Here is a 14520-nt window from a genome sequence, read left to right on the forward strand (position 1 = left end):
TGTTGTCTCTAAATATTTCTGTTAAATTCTGTGGAAAACCGACACTGTACCTGTCAATGTTATTCTTGTTTTATGGAAGCTTTTCTCCCCGTGTCTCCGCTGAAAATAGGGACATACCCAGATGGACTATCCCAGTCAACAAATGCAAAATAAATAAATAAATAAATATATGTTGTTAGAAAGAAGGATAAGACTAATGCATTTTACATGTGTATTACAAATAGCCCAACTTGAAAAAGTTTGTTTTTTTTGTATCCTTGAAAAGGTGAATTTAATGTTACTCAATTTCCAGGAATCAGTGATAGAATATCTATTAGCAATCTATTTTCTTTAAAGGCAGATAGAATATAAATATTAGTCTGACATTTAGATATTAGGGGCATATGTATAATACATACACTTATTTTATTTTATTTTTTTAGCTGTTTCTGTAGTTTGCTTTATGATTTCCATAGTTCTTGAATTTGAAGCATGCTCATCCAAGTACCACTGTGTAAACACATACCTATTTTAAAGGGTTCTTTAAACCGTTTTTAATTAAAGTTGCAATGTGATTGGATGATGGTTGTGATAAAAGGGGAAATTTGTAAGGAAATTTTATCTGATGAAGTTCTGTTTGTAAATTAATGGAGCAAAAGCTCTCATTATTAATGGTGTCTGAAGTGTCTTACTTACAGTTTTTGTTTGGCTTTTCAGCTTTTTCCAGTTAGGGATCGCAACAGCAGAACTCCAGTCCGCTAATGATTGGCAGTAGATTTTTATGGTGCCGAGCTGCCAGCCCGACGTCCAACCTTCAGCGAAGTAACTCCCATTCACGCATGTCTTTCGAATGCCACTTGACCGAGGGGAGGACATGCAGACTCCACACAGAAGGCACTCCAGCCGAGAATTGAACAGGAGAACCTCTTGCTGTGAGGCAACAAAGCTACAACTGCACCACTGTGGCTTGAAGTGTCTTACTTACAGTAGTGATCATAATTTTATTTTGAAAGTGCTACCAATCATATTGCTAAATAATTGGATGCATTGCTTTGTGCTATATTTCAGTATATGGTCCATCTAACAGGACATTCACATTTCTATAAATATTGAAAACTGCCTCTGGGGCTGTGGTGACAGTCACTTTATAAAAGGGTTTTGCATCGACCCAGTGTTCTTTTGAATGGAAATAATTGGAAAGTAACTATACCTCAAAACCTAATGTTCTGGTCACAGACAACTCAATAGTGAGATACATAGATGTCCCCCTCACAAGACTGGACAAGGAGAAGGTCACGGTCAGCTGCCTGTCATATGCCAGGATCCATAAATCATGCAAGCACTCAAGTCACTTAGCATCAATTGCCATTATGACTCTGTCATAGTACATGTTGGAGTAAATGACTTGAGACATACCTCTCTGGACTATATGAAGAGAGACATGAGTGAACTTTCAGATTATGTGTCCCAGGCAAGTATGTCACTAGCCCTAACCCTAGAATGATGCCACAATGTAAACAAAAAAATGATTGATTCCAACAATTGGCTTAGCTTCTGGTGTCACTCCATGGAGATCCAGCATCTGTCAGCCTGGGAAGACATGGTCAACAGACCATGATCCTTTGTCAGAGATGGCTTTCACCTGTCTCCTAAAGGCTTTCGGATACTGGCAAGGATGCTTGCCACCCCATAGTACCTTTTTTAGGCTATGCCAAAAACAGCAAAACTTCCGACATAAAAAAATCCACTAGAGACAAAGACAAACTCAAGGACATGCTGCTTAGTGCTTGGAGCCTAAACAGTAAATTGCACTCCCTGGAAGCACTCCTCACCCTTGAAGATGCTGACGTCTGTGGAGTTATGGAGACTTGGTGTAAGGCCTCAGAGAGCACCCCGGTAGTACATAGCTAGAATTCCTTTCACATGCTCAGACCCCAGAATGAGCATGAAAGAACCAAAGATAGAGGTGTATTCATCTTCATTAAATTGAAATACATCTCAAGACTGGTGAAACAGTGCAACTCTCTTGAGCTACTCCAGGTCCAAATAATTATAGGCAAAATACCCAACAGGTCCCCCACCATGAACAAAGAGAATCACATTGCCTACCTGTACTTGCTAGAGTCAGTCAGTATACAGCCTAACACCTTGGTCATGGGAGACTTCAATTACCTGTTCATCGATTTGGTGACCTACACAAGCACAAACATGATTGCTTTGAGGACCCTGGACTTTGTTAAATCAAAAGCTCTGGAACAGTTAGCCTGGACCCCTGCAAGGTGCTCAAAAATCATAGACTTAGTACTCATCTACATGCGGGGGCACTGCATTATCCCAAGTGTGTTGCCTTCCCTGGTTAAGTCAGACTATAAATCTGTCTTGTTCGAAGACACAGGAGCAAAAAAAAACTGAAACATTTCTACAAAACAAGCTATAACCCCCTAAGTGATGGTATAAAATGCTTCAACCCCCCTGCTAACATAGACAACAATGACTTCTATGCAGAGGAATACACAAACACTCTATACAGCCACTTAAACAAAAGTATTGTCTCAGCTACACCTGTCAGGACTAAATCCAGTTCCTCTCAAAAAAACAAGCCACCCTGGTAGACTACAAGTATAAATTTTTATAAGAAAAAGTTATAAGAAAAGAAAGAAACTAATATCTAAATACAAGAGGGAACTTACTCAGCAGAGGAAGAATACCCTCCACAGCTTAAACAGGTAAGTCCGAAACCTTATTAAGTCCACTAAACCTGGTTACGAGACTAAACTAGCATCCCTCACTAAAGACAATTATAAAGCATTCTATAGCTACTTCAGAAACCTAAAAGCAAATGCCCAGCTGTGTGCCAAACCTATAGTGGATGGTGCCACTCACACTGAACCTGAAGAAATTGCCAACCTGCTAATTGACAGATTTGGCAATAACTTCACCCTCCTGTCCCCACTAGACATATTCCATAGCATTGCTAAAACAAGTCCTCTACTGAGTATCTCCAAAGAAAAGGTCATATAAGCATTCTCCAAGGCCAAAAATATAGCCTCTATGGAACCAGACAAAATCTCAGGCTGCTTACTAAACAATCTAAAACAAGACCTAATGGAACCACTTAGCAATCCTTTTAACCACAGGCTGAGCACTGGCTTTGTGCTGTGGATTGGAGAGCAGCAACAGTACTCCCCTTGCACAAAGTGGGTCCTTCAACTAACCCGGGGAACTATAGACCCATTATCCTGACCAGCCTTATCTGCAAGCTCCTGGAAAGAATCATCATTGAACTTATCAACCAAGACACAGGTGACCTTCAAACTCTTGATCCGACCTAGTTTGGTTTTGTCAATGGTAAATTTTGCTTATTAAACCTGGTGGACTTCTTTGAGAATGTCACCAAAGCCCTGGATGAGGGTAAAGCAGTACATACCATCTATCTCCATTTAGCCAATGTATTTGACACAATTCCCCACTCAGTGACCACTGAGAAACTCAACTAGCTGGGGATCAACCCACATCACTAGATAGTTTGCTAACTCATTCAGCAATGCAACACACACTGTCAAATCTGGGGAGTCCAAGTCCACCAGTAGACCAGTTACCAGTGGTGTACCGCAAGGATCTCCACTGGGGCCCCCCTTTGTTTGGCATCTATTTCTCTGAAATCCATGCAGAAATAGATGGCCTGTGGCTTACCAAGTTTGCAGATGACTGTAAACTGAGTGCAACCATAGAGTCTCCCAATGATGTTAACATATTACAGAAGGATAAAAAAGTACAAACATAAATACATTCCTTAAATCATTGCAAAAGGGGTTGACAAAGGCAAATGATTAGTGCCAATGTCACAGAATAAAACTAAATGCAAAAAATTCCCTAATTATTCCCTTTAGCAAAGAAGTAGTCCCTGCTTATAACAACACAGATAGCACCCCTCTAAGCTCAAACCCAGTGGAGTGAGACTTTGGAACACAGATTGATAGCAATCTAAACTTCAATCACCACGTGTCCTTAGTGGTAAGGAAAGCCTTCTACAATGTGCATCTCATAAATAAGGACATCATATCCAAAAACAAAGAGGTTATAACTCCGCTATACTTGACCATTATCAGACCACTAATTGAGTCTAATGCTCCCTTCTGTATATGTCTCATCAGACACCTACAGCAACTGGAGAGACCACAGAGGTTTCTACCCAAGAGAATCCTGGGCCTGCAAAGCATGACCTAGATGAAAAGACTGAAGTCTTTCCTTGTCATACAAGATGCTGAGAGGTAAACTGTGCCTGGCCTACACAGCAATCTCTGACCCTGCCCTAATGGAAATGCTGCACATCCGCAAATCAAATGGGAAAAGAGTGACTCACTTGCTCCAGGGATCTCAACCTATCATGTGGCATTAACAGAAAATGTAGGAGAGACAGATATATCTGCCAGAGACTGCCACTCCTCTGGAATAAGCTCCCATTTCAAGAGAAGCAGAGCTCCTCAAGGAATCTATTTAAGTGCAACTTTGACAATTGGATGGTAACTGTAAATTCACCATGGGGGTGGCAACCATGTCCCTCATGGACAAGGGCAGTCAGTGCTGATCACAGATATGCTGTGCTAACAGTGATAACCTATGTTCTATTGGGGTACATGGGTGTACTTGCAAAGCTAGGCTTGTAAAGGCCCTAGGACCATTAGCCTAGTAACCTCCTAAGAACCTATAAACCTACTTACTTGTACTCTCATCACCTCACATGAAGTGCATTTGCAAAAGTCCTAGTTCCACCCAATAAACCAATGATCACATTATTTTCAATCACAGATCTTTATCTATGTCCTCCACTTGGCACCTGGAACACTTACCATAGATTGAAAAGTTATCCTTTAAACTAATTATGACTCTTATGAGATATTCTAATTATACTTTTTATAAATTCCAGGTCCTTAGACCAAGTAGCATCCATCCCTTCTACAGATGCAAATCTTCACATTCTTGTTCTTGCAAACACATCACCAGAGTATATTGCAACTCACAGCATTTACTCCTTGGTTAAATCCTACATGTTGTGATCTTCTATTTTAAAACCTACATGGCAATCCATAAGTGTCCCAAGGTAATTGAGATTAGATGAAAAACAACTACTTAATGACCTTCTTGAAAGACAGAAACAGTACAATTCCCCAAACTGTCCTAAACCTAAAGCTATGGCTTATTCCTCTGACTTTTGCTCCCTTTTTGATAGCTGTATTGAGTCATCTCTACCTATTTAGCATTAGTACAGGGGTAAGTTCACAAGCAGAATTCTCACATCAGCAGATCTGCAACAATGAGGAAAAAGCTTCTAGCCATGTATAATAATTCTCTGTACATCCAATAAAGAAGGGAATTAAATAAACTAAGCAGAATCTTATAATACACCAATAAGAAATATAACGGCAGTTGTAAACTTAATGTGGTCACCACATTCAGAGACAACTAGAAAGACTTCTTTAGTAATATTAAAAAAAAATCTGAAGTAACATGCAGAACTGTATGAAGCTTATATCAAATATTTCCTTATAGCCTGGTCTCAAAATAATTTCTTTCTTTCTCTCTTTATCAATTTGTTTCCTGTTTGTTAGTCAGGTTACTACAGTAATCCAAGGACCCCTTTCAGGTTTAGACTGGGCTATAGAGTAAAACATATATTATATAACAGATATAAGTATCATTTTACATAAAAAGACAAGCAAAGAGAAATTAATTCAATGCATAAAGAAACAATTCACCAAAACAAGAATTTCTGCTGCAGAAGAAAGCTATTATAATTAAACAACAATATATAAAGCAACAATTTTCCTGAAGAAAAGTGTTTCTTGCAGAAGAGAAGCATCTACAGTATAATACAGCCGTACATTAAGTATTGACCCCCCCCAAAAAAAAAAAGTTGAGAGAATTCACAAGATAAATTAAATATAAACAAAATGGCCAAATAATGGTTATGATATAGATGAAGAACACAAGTAATTATGCTTGGAAAGATAGTAAAAAATGAATAGTAGGTGAAATGGTATTTTAGCTGATCCAAATTTAATAAAAATAGTTATTAATACAGATTAATAAAACAGATTAACCCACAGGAAGATGGAAGAAAATGTAATTGCAAAATAAGACTGTCTAGCCAGGTTTTGTGAAGAGCTCACTGGTACATGCCAGGTGAAAGCATTCTTCCAGCATGTTTATGAATGTGACGTTTGTAATATTTTCTGGTAACCTGCTCTATACAGCTGGAATTATTTTAGAAAAGGCTCTTTGGGTGATGAAAAGAGAAAGGGTTGTCATTGAAGTGTGACAGCTGCTGAGCATCTAAGGGAGTAGAGAAAGCTTCAAATCTGTAACTTGTTTTTAAAGAGGTGGGCAAGTTTACTCAAACAAAAATGTTGCCCTATTTAATGTTGACAGCCATTTTTTCAGAGTAGTACAATAATGCTCAGAACTTGGATTTAGATGTATAAATCTTAGTGTACATCTCAGTATTTTAATTTCCAGCATCTTGAAGAATAATTGAGATCTAAACTGATAGGAAGACAGAGTGTTGTAGAGAATATTCCAGCCTGGGTAATAAAACAGTAAGGGATATAATGTGTCTAGCATCAGTAATAAGGACAAGGGACATTTTTTAGTCTTCTTTTAGCTCAGCATCGATACCCTAGATTTGCTTGGCAGTATGAGGTAAAGAATAAAGGCAAGTGTCTCATCAAGAATAATTCCATAGTATTTTAGTTATACAACAATAGGGTGGGAGGGTGGCCTAATGGTCAAGGTGTTTGCCCTATAAACACAGGGTGCAGGGTTTGAGTCTCACAAGGAATAATTGGCTAGGCTTAAAATGGCTTGCAAGGGCAGTTAGCTTAGTATGAACTTATGAACAACATACAGCTGGAATCCGGTCAGGTCTGAGTGAGACAATAGCATACTTTTAGCCAATCTTTGAGGAGTACCAAACCATACTGCCATAGTTTTACTGTTGTCAGATATAAGCTGATTATTATTCAGGCCTTGCCACAAATCAGCTACATCAGTCAAAAGAGTTGCTGTTATTTATTTATTTATTTGCTTACCCAGAAAGTTCACTGAGTCATTCAGAGTCCATTTTCAGTGGAGGCCCGGGCAGATAAGCTCCTCATTACATGAATAAAAATAGAATTATATAAAACACAACTAAGAAACAGTTAGTTTACAATATAAAAAGACAATCAGTAATCCAGTGGTTAAACAAGTCGAAGTGACATTAGAACATTTTTGAGGTAATTAGAGAAAATCTCCTCAGTACATGAATACAAGTAAAATTGTATGCATAGGTAAATACAACTAAGAAGCAATTGGTTTGCAAAATAAAAAGACAATCAGTAATCCAGTGGTTAAACTGGTAGAAGTGACATCACAACATTTCTGAGGTAAACAGAGCAGAGAGAAAATTAGGTAAGCATGTTGTAAAAGCAGAAGAATATCACTAGATTTAGATATTTTAAGGAGGCTGAATGCAAGTACAGTTCCAGAGGGAAGCTAGGTAATTGTGTAAAGAAGTTTTGAAATGGGCAGGATTCTGGGTTGTTCTAATGACTATGGGTAGGGCATTCCAATTTTTGGCTAGAGAGTAGGAATAAAGAAGTTGGCCAGGTGGAAGATTTTGTTTGCAAACCTGCCGAAGCTACTGATTCTCAGATCTGAGGGGTCACTTTGTGAGGAAGTGAACATTGAGCTAAGGGCAGGATAATTTGAAGGTTTAAAGATTAGTTTGTGTACTGTATTTAGTTGCAGATAGTTGAGATAGTTTGATAGTTCCATCCATTTTAGAGAGTGTAGAGCAGTACAGTGGTGGGTGAAGTTTTTGGAATTATTTGCGAATTTGGTAATTTTGTTATAACAAGTCCCAATCTTGGCCTTTAGTGTAGTTTGAAGGTTTGTATGCAGAGGAGCATCATACATGAAAGAAGGGAGTAGGTAAGTGGAGGCAAGGGTTTGTTTAGTGGAGGGGTTGAGGAAGTGGTTGTGCCTATAGAGGATTCCTAATTTCTGATTTTTTTGGGGGATATTGTGTTGCATGTGAATATCAAGTTTTAGGTATTTGTCTATGGTGATTCCTAGCTGTTTTGTGTTGCTAACAAGTTCTATTTGTGCCTTACCTTGAGAACAGATATCGAAGATGGTTTTATCTAATGGGGTTGATTTCCTAGAGTTGAATAACATGATTTTGGATTTATTTGGGATAAGGTCTAGGTGTTTATTATACATCCAGGATTCGGTGATGGGGAAAGCTTTTTGAGTTTTGAGCTGAAGTTCTGAAAGAGTCAGCTGAACACAATAGCTGAGTCATCAGCATATTGAATGTAGGATCTGCGGGTCATGGAAGAATGAAAGTTATTAGTGAAAATGCTGAATAGGAAGGGACCAAGTATGGAGTCTTGAGGGACTCCAGTGGAGGTGTTAAGGTGCAGAGAGATAGAGTTTTGCCATATAATAGCCCTTGCCTGTTATTTAAGTAGCTTAAGAACCAGTTGAGAATGCTGGGGCAAAGCCCAATGTTAGAACATTGTGAGAGTTAACAGAGGAACTTTTCCCTGATGAAGTCAAAATTAGATTGACAGCAAAATACAGATACATTTAATCAGGGAGATCCCACAGAAAGTCATTAATAAATGAAGAGAATAGTGGAGGAGTTAAAACAGAGCATCAAGGGACCCCTGAGGGAAGGATGCATGCTGTTTGTCACCACTACACGTGATCTGTCTCGAAGATAGTAAGAGAAGAAGGAGCAGGCATTGATAGAGAAGCTAAATCATCATCCATATCATTGGCAAAAAATTTCTTTCTAATTTCACTTTGTGTACTTATTGCACAGTTTTCCACATCTTCACCCCCTTAAAAAAATCCCTCTGGATTAGGCTTTTTTCACTTTCCAAAACTAGGAGTACTAGTTTGATGGGCCCTAAATATCATCCCTGACAGTCCACCAGTAAGTGTAAAGCATCAATTACTTGAATCTTCTCTAAAACATGTGTAGAGAAAAGTGATTGAAATATCACTGCTAAAGGATGGTTCCAAAATTGATTCACTTAATGAATGTCCTATTAGTCTTAATAGCATCATCTGGAAGGTCATGTAACAGAATTGTAAAGCTAATAAACAGCCTTCAGTCTTCTGACTCCAACCAATTTAGATTTAGAGAAGGCAGAGGTCTTCAATGAAGGACAAGCTGTCCATGAAGTTTACCTAAACATGCTCAAGTCCTTTGACACCATACATTCACCCAGCTCAGCATAAACCCATATGTAATCCACTGGATAATGTACTGACTCCCAGATAGAACTTATAATGTGCAAAGGCTGGTAGTGCATTTTCAAGTGAGGAAATGTCATAAGCAATGTGCTATAAGGCTCATCCTTTGATTTCGTCCTCTTTCATAACTACTAGTGTTTTCTGCGGGAACGCATTAAAGGATTTTGGCTATCAATTGTATAAAAAGACTACAGATTAGGTGCAGTTGTCAAATTCCACTTCCATACTCATGTTCTCCAGAAAGAGATAAATTCAGCTGATATTTGGTGTATTAATTATGTGCTTTTCGTGATCACTATGAAATGTAGTAGAGTTAGTATTGAGAACACTAGCACCCCAACAATATAGCACGAAATTACCCTCCCAAAAAAGTCACACCATCTTCTGCAATCTCGGTACTTATGTTAACTATGAGCTGTCCTTCAGCTATCATATCTCAGTATTGGTTAGAAAATAATTTCATCTTGTACAAGGTATCCTTTTGATATGTTTTGCATGTCTAAATAAGACTTAGATCCACTTTACTCATCTCTAATTAGACCCGTCATTGAATATAATGGTCTGTTTGACATGTGCCTCTCTAGGCAACTAGGTCAACTTGAAAAAAAACTCACCAAGTAAATCACAGGGCTAGGCATTTAAAGTTATTTCTAAAAGAAAAAAAAAAAGCCCTTTTCCTATATCTGTTTCTTAAGGTTCCAGCGGGGAGACCATTATTTAATTTTCCATGTTACAAGAGACACCACACTTTTTGATCTCTTTAACCTCAAAATACCCTTCAGTTCAGCAAACAGCCACTCTAAACCTTCACCTCCACATTAAGAATACCTGATGGCACATCCCTCTGTTTCCTCCTCTTTAGCAGCTAATAGTGCTTTGTGAGAACTGATATTAAAATGTTTTGACTAATTCAATGTACACTGAAGTCAATACATCCTCTGTTTTTGAAATAGATTCTTGGTACACATCAGCTAGAGCAATTCCCTAGCTATCGTCACAGGCAGAATCAAGAAATGGATTGGAGAATCTAAAGTCCCACCTGTTTTATATAAAACAGTGTACTTCTGAAAGAAAATTATCATAATCATTTTTGGTAATATAGACAAGCTTATCAATGGTCACTTAAATCAAAAACTTATTGTGAAATTATTCATTTTTAAACTTCATCCTACCTTCATAAAGATGACTGAAACTATAACTGCCAAACCACTGGCATGTGTATCCAATCTGCCAGCAACTACAGGTTACATTGTCATCTGCCTTTAATCACGTGTCAGTCAATTTCTTGCCTGAAATAACTAACCCAACTGCTTTAAACTGACAGTATCTGCCCCCTCTTCAAGTTACAGAAGATCACATTCAACCAAATCTGGGAACAGATTAAGAAACATAGCCTTCACTCCAAAAAGCAGCATGATGGTAGGTAAGGTTTCAAAACTCTGGCATATTCTAAAGTTTCCCTGGATGATTTTGGCTAGTATTAGAAATTACCTCCACACAGATATCACTCATGTCTATAGACCAAAGAAGTGTCTTTAATTAGCAGAATGCCCACCTCTTTGGCAGAATCAAAACACACAGTTTTGTGGATGACCTTCACAAGTTTATTTGAAAAAAATAACAAACCAAACTTTCTAAGATGTCCTGTATCAAACAATCTTAGAAGTGTGCTGCAGCAACTTCATTGTGCTTCTTGACTCTGGTCTGGATCAGATTCTTTATTTATTTATTTATTTATTAATGAGCTTATGAAGGATATTCAACAAGAACAGCAAATTTTGTGTGCAAATATCCTGATACTACTCAAAGTCATTAGATCTTCAGAGGTCACACAGGGGGGATAAAATACATGTACGTCTCTCTTATTCAGGCTAATTAGTAGCAAGCTTCCAAAATATCATATGCACAGATTTGGACCACGTCAGAAACATATAATTGTAAAGCTAATAAACAGCTGTACAAGTGTTTAACCTACTAAACTCACATATAATACAAATCATTGAAAATCAATACCTTGGTATTTTGCTTTAAAGATGACATGTTTAAAGGTACTGTTGAAATGACCACAAGTAAAACTCTAAAGTGCCATAAACTCTGTTAAGGCTTTTCAAAAATATACACAAAGTTGAAGACAGGAAATCCACTGGTAAATCTCTCACTCGTGCTTAAAATTTAGCCTGCCCTGCATCATCTATCTCATCTGCTATCACTGCATTACTAGAGCCAAAAGAAAACAAGAGCTGTCAGAACATTTTTCTTGGCTGGATACATAGCCTATATTACCACTTACTGGCAAAGCTGGCCAAATGGCTGCTTGTCTCAGTGAATATTGCATTGGTTATAGCATCACAAATTGTTAAACTTATCTACCAACAATTGTCATAGGATCAAAGGAGGTTACTAAGCTATCAACCTGGAGGTCATTTCAAGCCTAGCCGTTTCATCCCAATGTAATACCATAGATACTGTAGTGAATACCCAGGATTGTATTTAGAAATGACTGCCCATGTCCATGAGGGTTGTGGGTGCTATCCTTAGTAAGAATTTATGGTGGCCCATCCACGCATCCAGGTTCCTTTTGAACAGTGTCATAGATATGCTCTACTTCACATGAATTGGCAGCCTATTCCAAAGATAAGCAGCAGTTGGGAGACAAATCTGTCCCTCCAGCATGTTCTATTCAAGTCACCAGCCATATTTAGGTCCCTGGAACTGGTATCTCTAGTCCCGTTTGATTTACGAATGTGCAGCAAATTCAACAGGTTTGGGTTGGAGATTGCTCTGTAAGCCAGACATAATTCTCCCCTAAGTCTATAGGATACTGAGTATAGTGACTTGGATTTTAATTGGTCTGTGTAAGGCATGTGCTGGAGTCCCTTGATCTTCATATTTAGAAACCTCTTAGGACTCCCTAATTGCTACAGGTGCTTTGTATGGTACATGCCGAAAAGGGCATTATACTTAATTATGGGCCTGATTATTGACAGGTTTAGAGGGGCTATAACGTATTTTGGTCTAGAGGTGATGCCTTTGCTAATCAAATGTATTACGCCAAAAGCCTTCCTTACTGCAGTAGACACATGGTAGTCAAAGTTAAGGTCACAGTCTACTTGTGATCCCAGATCTCTTACCACTTTATAGGTACATAGGGCATTGTTGTTAATTTGATAGTGTGAAGAGACATTGTTTTTACCATAAGGAATGATGATGCATCAGTTGTTGGTCTGTGTAAGACCCTCCTGAAGTATACTGACATCATTTGGGAATTCAATAACTGCACCCAGTTTGCAGTTGTCCACAAACTTGGTCAGCTGCAGCCCCTTAGTTTTGTCTTGAAATTCTGACAAGTATATACCAAACAGTAGAGGGCCCAGCACTGACCCTTGTGACACCCAGCTGGTGACACATCTGCTGGTTGATGTGGAGTGACCCACTTTGATAATGTGTGACTGGCTTGTGAGCCAGTTGGCAGCCCGTCTTACAACAAAAGGGTTTACATTCAGTTTGCTAAGTTTATCGGTAATGCCTGAATATGGGATTGTGTCAACGGCCTTTACCAAGTCAAAGTTTGCTGTCTGTACAGATTTGCCCTTGTCAATGGCCCTGGTCACATTTTCAAAGAAATCCACCAGATTTAACAGGCAGGATCTACACTTGACAAAGCCAAATTGGGTTGGATCCAGAGTTTGGAGGTCGCCTATGTCTTTATTTATGAGGTCCATGATGATACATTCCATGGCATTACAGATAAGGCTGGTCAGACTTGTGGGTCTATATTTCCCTAGTCCTGTTGCTAAGCTACATTTGTGGGGGGGACATAGCTGCTGCTGTTCACCATTCCACAGAACTAAAGCCTATGGTTAGGCTGTGATTGAATATGGTACTTAACGGTGGCAATAGTTCATGTTTTAGTATGTTTAGATGACAGCCTGGCTGTGTTTTTTGCCTTAGACAAGGCTTTAATGACCTGCTGTTTGGATATGTAGGGTGTGTAGGGAGTTAGGGGCAAGGTTTGTGATAGGTTTGGAGGGGACAAGTAGTGAAATTTTTACCAAATCTGTCCACTAATAGGTTTGCTATCTCTGCAGGATCAGTATGCGTGATACTGTTAGTCATTAGTATGGCACATGCTTGCATCCACCTTTTAGGCTATATACATACAGCAGCTGTAAAAGGCCTTATGGTTATCTTTGGCTATGATTGCTAAATTTTTCTCAAAGTTACCCTTAGAGGATTTTATCATGTTGTCTTATTTGCCTGTTGAGGCTGAGGATGGTGCTTTTCCATTGTTGGGGCCTCACCTTAGTTTTCTTAGACAACAACGTTTTGCATTTGTTATAACGTTTGTTGATGCTGGATGCCCACCACATAGCTTGTTTTTACTTGGGGCTCTGGCTTTCATTCTCTCTGGAACAGCTGAGTCTATACACTTATACAAGTGATTGTACAAGGTTTTAGTGTAAACTCTGGCATAGTTCCCACTTCCAGCTGGGGATGGGGCTTGGAAGATATTTATGCCTTCCCCTAGGAGGATATAGTTTGCTTTGGTGAAGTGTTTTAGTCTGATTTCACCCTTTGTGACTTCTGGTGCTAGTGCCAGCTTGAAAGTGATTGATTTGTGGTCGATTTGCCTAATGATGGTCCGACAGTTGTGGTGGTACATCGGTTTGTCATATTTGTGAGGCCTGGATCTAGTATGTTTGTTCCTATTGTTGGGGCTTGAACAATTTGTTCCAGGGCATTTAAGTTAACAAAGTCAAGGAACTTTTGCACTAATGAATTAGAGTTAGAGTAGGTTTCTCAGTTAATCGTGGGATAATTGAAGTCCCCATGAGCAGACTGTTTCACAATATTTGGATTGACTCCAGTTTGGTCAAGTAGGTCTTGTGGGCATCATGATCCATAGAGTGGGATATATAACTAGCTATGATTTGAATGGGGATCTTGCCCAGAGTAATCTGAACTTCCAATGCCATGGTGTTGTCCAATCTAACTGGTCGGGAGGTGAATGTATCCCTAATATAGATAGAAACACCACCTTCACACTTGTTCATGAAACTAAGTCATTTCATTCCCCAGTAATGTCAAATGATCAAGGAGTTCAAACAATTATAAGGTCCAGTTTTACTTTAGCAGATGGGGAAATGTCTTCTCTAAAATATCTGCCTCTACTTGAATCTTCTCTAAGAGGAGGAGGTCAGAAAAGAGTCTGTATCCTTTTTTCAGTGCTAAACT

Source organism: Protopterus annectens, chromosome 4.part0 (genome assembly GCF_019279795.1).
Source record: "Protopterus annectens isolate FY-2018-M chromosome 4.part0, PAN1.0, whole genome shotgun sequence".
Taxonomy (NCBI): domain Eukaryota; kingdom Metazoa; phylum Chordata; order Ceratodontiformes; family Protopteridae; genus Protopterus; species Protopterus annectens.